The 10,132-nt window shown below is 41.3% G+C and overlaps 1 long non-coding RNA gene across 1 annotated transcript; it reads right to left on the minus strand.

Annotated features, from left to right (window-relative positions):
- Positions 1 to 1,619: 1,619 nt before the first annotated feature.
- Positions 1,620 to 8,189, minus strand: LOC112109701. Its single transcript, XR_002908337.3, has 2 exons — positions 7,841 to 8,189; positions 1,620 to 2,138 (listed from the first exon to the last, which is right to left on the minus strand). It is a non-coding gene; the product is annotated as an uncharacterized LOC112109701 (long non-coding RNA).
- Positions 8,190 to 10,132: the final 1,943 nt, after the last annotated feature.

Here is a 10,132-nt window from a genome sequence, read left to right on the forward strand (position 1 = left end):
GAAGTTGTTATCCTTTATATATATATATATATATATATATATATATATATTATATATATAAAAAACCACATCAATAACTGTTTAAGATCTTCAAAGTCAAAAACAATGGATATGTAATCTTAAATTTAAAACAGTATTTATAAAACCTTGTACACTTTCAAAATGCTCCTTAACCAATTTTCACAGGAAAATGGAGGTAAATTTTGCATCAGCGTATGCTAGCACAGACACCTTTGCCCCACATGAGTGTGGGCATCTGAACTCATGGATTTCCAGGTCTGACCAGGACATAAGGGAGTTGCCCACCACCACAAACTAGATCGGTGGCAGAGCCAGGACTAGAACCTATGTCTCTCAACTACAGATCATGTATTTCAATCAGCTCTTTCACAGTTTTACATAACTCTCTGCCCCACACACCATTTATCCTGTAAGGGTTAGTGATTTAATAACCACGTAACAGGTGGAAATACTGCACATTCTTTACCCTGTTTTTGATGTCAGCACTTGAAGAAATGCTGTCCTTCAGAAATGGTTTCCAAATATTTTGTTCTACAGTGCATGCATCCATGTTTAAATCTACACATTTACTCTGTGAGTGATTAAAGCTATGAACAACAGATATAGCCAAGAAGTATTTTAGTTCAGTTTTTAAACAGAAGCAACTTGATTGGAATGTTTTCTTTAAATAGATCAATATGACTTTTGTATTAGGTAGAACCAACTCCCTCTCCCGCCCCCCCGCCCATCTTACTTTGTTGAGAAACATACCTGAATTGGTGTGAAATTTTCCAACCTCAAGTTTATTAAACTAGATTCTTGGTTTTCTACCCAAGACTCAAATAGCAGCATAGTGACAGTGCCACGTAATACAGCAAAGCTGCTGTCAGCAACACCGATTCATATGTGAGGTGAAAGCCTGATCCCAGCTCCTGCACATGAATAAGACCGCCAGAGCAGCATACAGGAGCTCTAAAAGCCCCAGATTTGGCCGGAGGATTCCCCCAGGACAGGAACTGGTGAAGATAACCATAAAGCTGCTTTCTGAGGACCACCTCACAAGTCCTGATATAAAGGATAGGGCATGTCAGGCCTCGGACTCAGAGCAAGTAACCTTTTAGCATGTAACCTTGGCAGTGATACAGCCCCCAGGCAACCAGTGACAGGCCTCCAAGGACTAGGTTATGCCAGGGGCTTCAGAGCAAATCCAGACTTAGGAGTGTGCTGGTTGAGAGTTTGAAAGTGGAAGGAAACTTGGGTGAAAGTGATCATGAAATGATAGAGTTCATGATTCTAAGGAATGGTAGGAGGGAGAACAGCAAAATAAAGACAATGGATTTCAAGAAGGCAGACTTTAGCAAACTCAGGGAGTTGGTAGGTACGATCCCATGGGAAGCAAGTCTAAGGTGAAAAACAATCGAAGACCGTTGGCAGTTTTTCAGAGAGACATTATTAAGGGCACAAGAGCAAACTATCCCACTGCGTAGGAAAGATAGGAAGTATGGCAAGAGACCACCCTGGTTTAACCAGGAGATCTTCAATGATCTAAAAATCAAAAAAGAGTCCTACAAAAAGTGGAAATTAGGTCAAAACAAACAATGAAATGGAGAAAATGTACATCAGTTTAAATAAAAACATGATTTTAATATTGTTTACAGATTTACAGTTATATCACATTACATTCTTTCTGCATTGTTCACTCATCTTGCATATATAATCAAACAGGAGTAAACTACAATGATCTGCATAATTTATTCTGATCAGATTTATTCTATAAGTGGCTACAGATTAACCCCAATAGCAAGTTCTCTTCTCTTCCCTCAAACGTATGAAAAAGTGTTTCAGCTCTAAACTCGAAAAAATCATTCAGCCATCTCAGTGTCAGTCCATTTTGTTCCAGTAGCTACGGAACTCTAAAGAAAAATTTAGTATTAATCTTCAGAACCAGCAGCATTCACTGAAGTGACTACCTAAACCACCATATTGAGAATCCTTCTCCAGCAACACCCGAACAATACACTCATTAGTGTATGAGTCAAAACAGTTGCTTTGAACATATCCATCTTCAGGCACACCTTGTGATGTACACAGACAATGTTGTTATTTCCTTCCAAATGGATCAGACCACACTTTTAACCCTACAAATCAAATAAAAAACAACACCATCAAGAGTTTATAGATTTTTATAGGCCAAAAGGACAATTATAATTATCGTCTAACCTCCTGCATAACAGGTCAAAGAACCGCACACAGTAATTTCTGAATCAAGCGCATAACTTCTGTTTGACCTATAGCATATCATTTAGAAAGACATCCAGCCTTGATTTAAAGAATTCAAGTGATAGAGAATCTAGGTTAGTTGTTCCAATGGTTAATTACTCTCTGTGTTAAAAAACTGCACCTTATTTTTAGTCTGAATTTATCTAGCTTCCATCTGTTATGTCTTTTTCCACTAGATTATAGAGCTGTCTATTATCAGACATCTCTCTCTCTCTCTCTCTCTCTCTCTCTCATGTAAGCACTTGTAGACAGTGATCAAGTCACTGCTTAACCTTCTTTTGGATAAACAGACTGAGCTTCTTTAGCCTCAATCCATAAGGCATGTCCTCCAGACCTCACCTCATTCTTGTAGTTCTTTTCTGAACCCTATTCAATTTTTCAACATCCTATTTGAAGTGTGGATACAGTGGATACAATATTGAAGTAATGGTCTCACTGATGCCATATACAGGAGTAATACCACCTCCCTACTCGATATTCCCCTGCAGTTGATTTTGGACTTTTATAAAAAAAAATTAAACAAATAATCCTGTAATACATCTTAATAGATATGGCCTATTTCAGAAACACAAATAGCCTCTTGTCTGCAACAACAAATGGCCAGTCTTGAATGGCTAATAGCTAGTACTTTAATCCTCCCATAGGCAAAGTAAATATAAGGGCTATCAGCAAGAATCTCTTTCACTGGCACAACAAGCCATAGAAGCTAGCTGGAAATTATAACCGAAGTCATCAACAAAATATTTCAGACACTGGAAACGATAAATGCTCAGGCAGCTCAGTTCATAGAATATCAGCGTTGGAAGGGACCTCAGGAGGTCATCTAGTCCAACCCCCTGCTCAAAGCAGGACCAATCCCCAACTAAATCATCCCAGCCAGGGCTTTGTCAAGCCTGACCTTAAAAACCTCTAAGGAAGGAGATTCCACCACCTCCCTAGGTAACCCATTCCAGTGCTTCACCACCCTCCTAGTGAAAAAGTTTTTCCTAACATCCAACCTAAATCTCCCCCACTGCAATTTGAGACCATTACTCCTTGTTCTGTCACCTGGTACCACTGAGAACAGTCTAGATCCATCCTCTTTGGAACCCCCTTTCAGGTAGTTGAAAGCAGCTATCAAATCCCCCCTCCTTCTTCTCTTCTGCAGGCTAAATAATCCCAGTTCCCTCATCCTCTCCTCATAAATCATGTGCTCCAGCCCCCTAATCATTTTTGTTGCCCTCCGCTGGACTCTTTCCAATTTTTCCACATCCTTCTTGTAGTGTGGGGCCCAAAACTGGACACAGTACTCCAGATGAGGCCTCACCAATGCCGGATAGAGGGGAATGTTCACGTCCCTCGATCTGCTGGCAATGCTCCTACTTATACAGCCCAAAATGCCGTTAGCCTTCTTGGCAACAAGGGCACACTGTTGACTCATATCCAGCTTCTCATCCACTGTAACCCCTAGGTCCTTTTCTGCAGAACTGCTGCCTAGCCACTCGGTCCCTAGTCTGTAGCAGTGCATGGGATTCTTCTGTCCTAAATGCAGGACTCTGCACTTGTCCTTGTTGAACCTCATCAGATTTCTTTTGGCCCAATCCTCTAATTTGTCTATGTCCCTCTGTATCCTATCCCTACCCTCCAGCACATCTACCACTCCTCCCAGTTTAGTGTCATCTGCAAACTTGCTGTCGGTTCAATCCACGCCATCCTCTAGATCATTAATGAAGATATTGAACACAACCTGCCCCAGGACAACCCTTGGGGTACTCTGCTTGATACCGGCTGCCAACTAGACATGGAGCCATTGATCACTACCCGTTGAGCCCGACGATCTAGACAGCTTTCTATCCACCTTATAGTCCATTCATCCAGCCCATACTACTTTAACTTGCTGCCAAGAATACTGTGAGAGACCGTATCAAAAGCTCTGCTAAAATCAAATAACACATCCACTGCTTTCCCCTCATCCACAGAGCCAGTTATCTCGTCATAGGAGGCAATTAGGTTAATCAGACATGACTTGCCCTGGGTGAATCCATGCTGACTATTCCTGATCACTTTCCTCTAAGTGCTTCAGAATTGATTCCTTTAGGACCTGCCCCATGATTTTTCCAGGGACTGAGGTGAGGCTGACTGGCCTGTAGTTCCCCAGATCCTCCTTCTTCCCTTTTTTAAAGATGGTCACTACATTAGCCTTTTTCCAGTCATCCGGGACCTCCCCCGATCGCCATGAGTTTTCAAAGATAATGGGCAATGGCTCTGCAATCACATCCGCCAACTCCTTTAGCACCCTAGAATGCAATGCATCTGGCCCATGGACTTGTGCTCATCCAGCTTTTCTAAATAGTCCTGAACCACTTGTGACAGGGGACCCCATAAGACTTTATGGGGGGGTGCTCATAAATGTATGTATGATATAACTGGAATAGGGTTTTGCTACATATGCCATGTAACATATCTATGTAAAGGTTATGATCTACTGGTTATGTTCATCCTAGTTGAATGCAGGCACCATTTGTGTGTTCAAAGTTATGAACATTGGCTGTATAATTGCTTGATTTCTAAGTAGCCTTCGTTAGAACATTTGGTCACTTCTCGGAAGCACTTAACAGACAAAAGAGCTTGGAAGACTCCAATCCACATAAGAAGTCTACCTGAGGACGTTCAAGGTAGCATGTGGGTAATGGCTGCTACCTGCAAGTCCTGAGTCATGCATGGGCATGTGACTTGCCCATGTGATTCCAGATCTCCATTTTGTGACTGGATTCTACACAGGGTGAGGAGAGGGTCTCCACCCACAAGAGAAAGTCTATTTAAACCCCTGGGAGACTCCTCCATTTTGTCTTCAGCTGGCTAAAGAAGGAGCCTCTCCACCCCCCCAGGATACTTGAAGGAAACTGGAACAAAGGACAGTAACTACAGGGGGTGTGAGTGATTGCTGGACCCAGGCTAAAAGGAAGCATTCTGGAACTGGTGAGGATCTTATCTGTATTTAGTTTGATTAGACATAGATTTGTGCATTTTATTTTATTTTGCTTGGTGACTTACTTTGTTCTGTCTGTTACTACTTGGAACCACTTAAATCCTACTTTCTGTATTTAATAAAATCACTTTTTCCTTATTAATTAACTCAGAGTATGTATTAATACCTGGGGGAGCAAACTACTATGCATATCTCTCTATCAGTGTTATAGAGGGCAAACAATTTATGAGTTTACCCTGCATAAGTTTTATACAGGGTAAAACGGATTTATTTGGGTTTAGACCCCATTAAGAGTTGGGCATCTGAGTGCTAAAGACAAGCACACTTCTGTGAACGGTTTTCAGGTAAACCTGCAGCTTTGGGGCAAGTAATTCAGACCCTGGGTCTGTGTTGGAGAAGACGGGAGTGTCTGGCTCAGCAAGACAGGGTGCTGGAGTCCTGAGCTGGCAGGGAAAACAGGAATAGAAGTAGTCTTGGCACGTCAGTTGGCAGCTCCCAAGGGGGTTTCTGTGATCCAACCCATCACACCACTTCTTTCTCCACAGAGGGCTGGTCACCTCCTCCCCATACTGTGCTGCCCAGTGCAGTAGTCTGGGAGCTGACTTAGTTCATGAAGACAGAGGCAAAAAATAGCATTGTGTACATTAGCTTTTTCCACATCCTCTGTCACTAGGTTGCCTCCCTCATTCCTTGACCTTCTTCTTGTTGCTAACACACCTGAAGAAACACTTCTTGTTACTCTTAATATCCTTGCTAGCTGCAACTCCAAGTGTGATTTGGCCTTCCTGATTTCACTCCTGCATGCCTGAGCAATATTTTTATACTCCTCCCTGGTCATTTGTCCAATCGTCCACTTCTTGTAAGCTTCTTTTTTGTGTTTAAGATCAGCAAGGATTTCACTGTTAAGCCAAGCTCCTCATCTGCCATATTCACTATTCTTTCTACACATCGGGATGGTTTGTTTCTGCAACCTCAATAAGGATTCTACATAGTTTCTTGGTTAGAGCTTCTATTCAGCAATGGGGAGTGCAAATGTATACAGTAAAGCCCAGACTACACATAGAAGCTGCATCAATTTTAATTGGTTTAGAAATCTATAGTTTAATCTGTACAACCCCTCTGCATAGATGCTCTGAAACTGGTTTAAAAGTGACATAACTCCACACAAAGGGGTTGCACCAATTTAACTAAATCAATTTCAAGACCAAGTTAGTTAAATTGGTGAAATTTCTGTGCCACGACAATGTGACACTCTACACCCCAGGTGAGCGCCCTGTAACCCCCATATTCATTATTTGTATATAATTGTGATATTGCATATAAAGCATGCCATGTGAGGTATCAGGGGAAAGAACAATGGCTTTCAGCAGATCATAACCTATCCAAATATGTATATCATTAATGCATATGAAGTTATGAAATTGTGTTGTATGGTTGTCACTAAAATATGCTGTGAGTTGGGGAATTGCCCAGATATTAGATCCCCACAGACAAGGACAAGGGAGCTAACCAAAGCCTGGGCGGGTGTCAAACAATCATCAACAGGTATTGCCCTGCAAGGGAGTTACAATTCAATGACTTACTTGCACAAGGCCTCACCAGGGGAATTGCTCAACCTTGCCTAGTGGTGACTCAGCAATGCCCACCAGACATGCCTTGACTTATGTTCTCCAAACACATGGATGGACTAAGAGTATAAAACAGAACACAGGGCCCCATGCTTTGCCTTTGCTCCTCCCCCAACCTACGTTGCAAGCAACAAGGACACTCAGAAAACTGAAGACTCCAACAGAGGAGACTGGCCCAGGTTTCAAGGGTGAAACCTGCGAACTATGATCTGCAATATCCAGTGAGGTGAGAAAAAACTGTTTAATCTAGAGATTGTCCAGTCTAATAGGGTTGAGAGTTTAGGCTGTGTGCTTATATTTTCTTTTCTTTTAGTAACCACTCTGACTTTCTGTAATCAATAAACTTGTTTTACAGTTTATCTTTATAAGTGAGTTTGCCTGAAGTGTTTGGTAAATCTGCTCAGGTTCACAAAGGCTGGTGTATATCCACCTTCCATTGATCAAGTGGTGAACCAATTAATAAACGTGCACTGCTCGTCTTGAGTAGTGCAAGATGGTATATTCCTGAGGTACAAGGCTGGGAGCTGGGGAGATTTGGCTGGTGCCTTTCTCTGTATGATTCATGAGTGACTCCGGGAGAATTCATGCAAACTAGCTGAGTGTGGGGCTCCACATATGGTTGTTCTGAGTGATAACAGACCCAGGAGGGGTTTGCTGCTTGTAACTAGCAAAGCATTGTGAGAGACAGCCCAGGCTGGAAAGTTAAGGGGGCACAGCGGTCCCACAGTCCCAGGCTGCACCTTTGGGATCCCGTCACAGACGATGCCTGAGAAAACTGTTTAGCACTAAGTCACATATTACAAGCTTTATTTAAAAAAAAAAGAAAAAAGAACACTGAGTAAGTAAATGGGCAGAGTATTTCATTTAACATACTTGCTTTTAAAGTCTATTTAAGTGCTGAAATTATAGTATTCAATGAGTGTTTTATTAAATGCATAAACACAGAAATACAAACTGGATATACCTGGAGGCTGAACATCCTCTTGAACAATACCAGATCGATTTGTTGCCTGGTCCTTCCCTGGTAAACACAACAAACAGTAAAATCACACAGAAAAGAAACACCGTAGCTAACAAAATGCTATGAATCAGAAAGCCAGCAAAAAAAAAAATCTGCATGGGATAGTCTGATATGCTGGTGAACAGCAGTCTGCTCAGCAAAAATATAATAATCACACAGGATGAAAGCTTGCATCTTACACCAATAAACAGCAAGACAATTTTTGGATATATAACCAAACCAAAAAGAGATAATGTGAAAGGAAGGAGTACCTGTGTTTCTATAATATAGTGTCAGCTATTGCCAAAAGGTGATTTTAGGGTACACAACATGTGGGATCTAAATTAGTTATCACTCAAGAGGGTGATCTTGGAGTAATTGTGGATAGTTTTCTGAAAACATCTGTTCAATGTGCAGCGGCAGTCAAAAAAGCAAATAGAATGTTAGACACCGTCAGAAAAGGGATAGATAATAAAACAGAAAATATCATAGTGCCACTATATAAATACATGGTACACCCACATCTTGAATACTGCCTGCAGATCTGGTTGCCCCATCTCACAAAAGATGTTAGAATTGTAAATGGTACAGAAAAGGGCAACAAAAATAATTAGGTATATGGAACAACTTCCATATGAGGTGAAATTAAAAAAAAAAGACTGGAACTGTTCACCTTAGAAAAGAGACTACTAAAGGGAGAATATGATAGATCTATAAAATCATGAATGGTGTGGAGAAAATGAATATGGAAGTGTTATTTATCCCTTCACATAACACAAGAACCAGGGGTCACCCAATGAAATTAATAGGCGGAGGAGTTTAAAACAAAAAGGAAGTACTTCTTCACACAGCACATAGTCAACCTGTGGAACTCATTGCCATGGGATCTTGTGAAGGCCAAAAGTATAACTGGGTTCAAAAAGGAATCTGATTCTCATGAAGGATAGGTCCATTGATGGCTGTTAGCCAAGATGATCTGGACACAACCCCATACTCCGAATGTCTCTAAACATCCAAATGCCAGGATCTGGGACTGGACAATGGGATGGATAACTTGATAATTGCCCTGTTCTGTTCATTCCCTCTGAGGCATCTGGCACTGGTCACTGTTGGAAAAACAAGATACTGGGCTAGATGGAACATTGGTCTGACCCAGTATGGCCGTTTTTACAAAATGGCAGTGTGGTTAGCACATTTTGGGTGCTATTGTAATATGATATTATAATAATGCATCTTCTTATAGACAGGGCTGATAGCACTAAACATCATTAAGTTTCCCTGACACTTCCCAACAGAAGAATCTGTTTGCAATAGCTTTTAACTTTAACCATTTGGGTTGAAAAGTTCCCTTCCAGGAGTCTGCCTCAGGCTTCCCCCCCCGCCCCCCCGGGAGGAGGGAGGGAGAGAAACTGTGACAGAGTTGGAGGAGGAGATTGGCGCTTGTTGGCCAAAGAGACTGGAAATTGGAACTAATGACACAGACCTGTGGAAGGAGCAGGCTGGGACTGGGAGCTGTGGGGGGAGAGGGGAGGGAAATGTCACTAGGATCAGATGAGGAGCTGGGAGATATACATTTTGATACAGTCTATTGACAAGGGGGAGTGAATTAAGATTGCACAGGCACCCTTAATTCTGGAATTTCCGAACTTTTGAGTGCTTGACTTTGTAACGTTAATGATGTTCTTTTAGCATAGTGGTTTGTGTGTAATTTATATTTAAACTGCATTGTAAGGAGAAACGGGATATAGAGAAGAATGATCAGTTTTTGATGGGAAATAGAACAGAAACTGTATCTTGGTGGAAAGCTTCAATTTGAGGAAGTGGAGCTTCCCTAACAGACTGTAGGTGCTTACCAATTAGCATGGCATTTAAACTGAAATAAAATGAAAGTCCCTCTGAGGTGGCCATGAAATTAAATGTTTCACTTTCTCTTTTACAATTCAGAAATATTTTCAAATTCTTTCAATAGATGAATCACGATAAAGTTTGTGTTAAAATGGAGATACAAATTTTAGAGATTAGCTCCTTTGTTCTCCATTATTAGTTGTCCCCTCTTAAAAGCTTGATATAAAATATCTGTGCCTAAATTTGATCTCCTGTAATTTTTCCAACTTTTTTCCTTTTCTGTTTCCATCTGAGTTGTTATATGGCTCTTTGTGCACAATGGAGCAACAAACTCTGCAATCAATTGAAAGTTAATTTATGCTCCCCCTGCTGGCTCTGCATCAGCAAAACACTAAACCAGGGGTAGGCAAC

Source organism: Terrapene carolina, unplaced genomic scaffold (assembly GCF_002925995.2).
Source record: "Terrapene carolina triunguis isolate 2854851 unplaced genomic scaffold, T_m_triunguis-2.0 Scaffold66, whole genome shotgun sequence".
NCBI lineage: Eukaryota > Metazoa > Chordata > Testudines > Emydidae > Terrapene > Terrapene triunguis.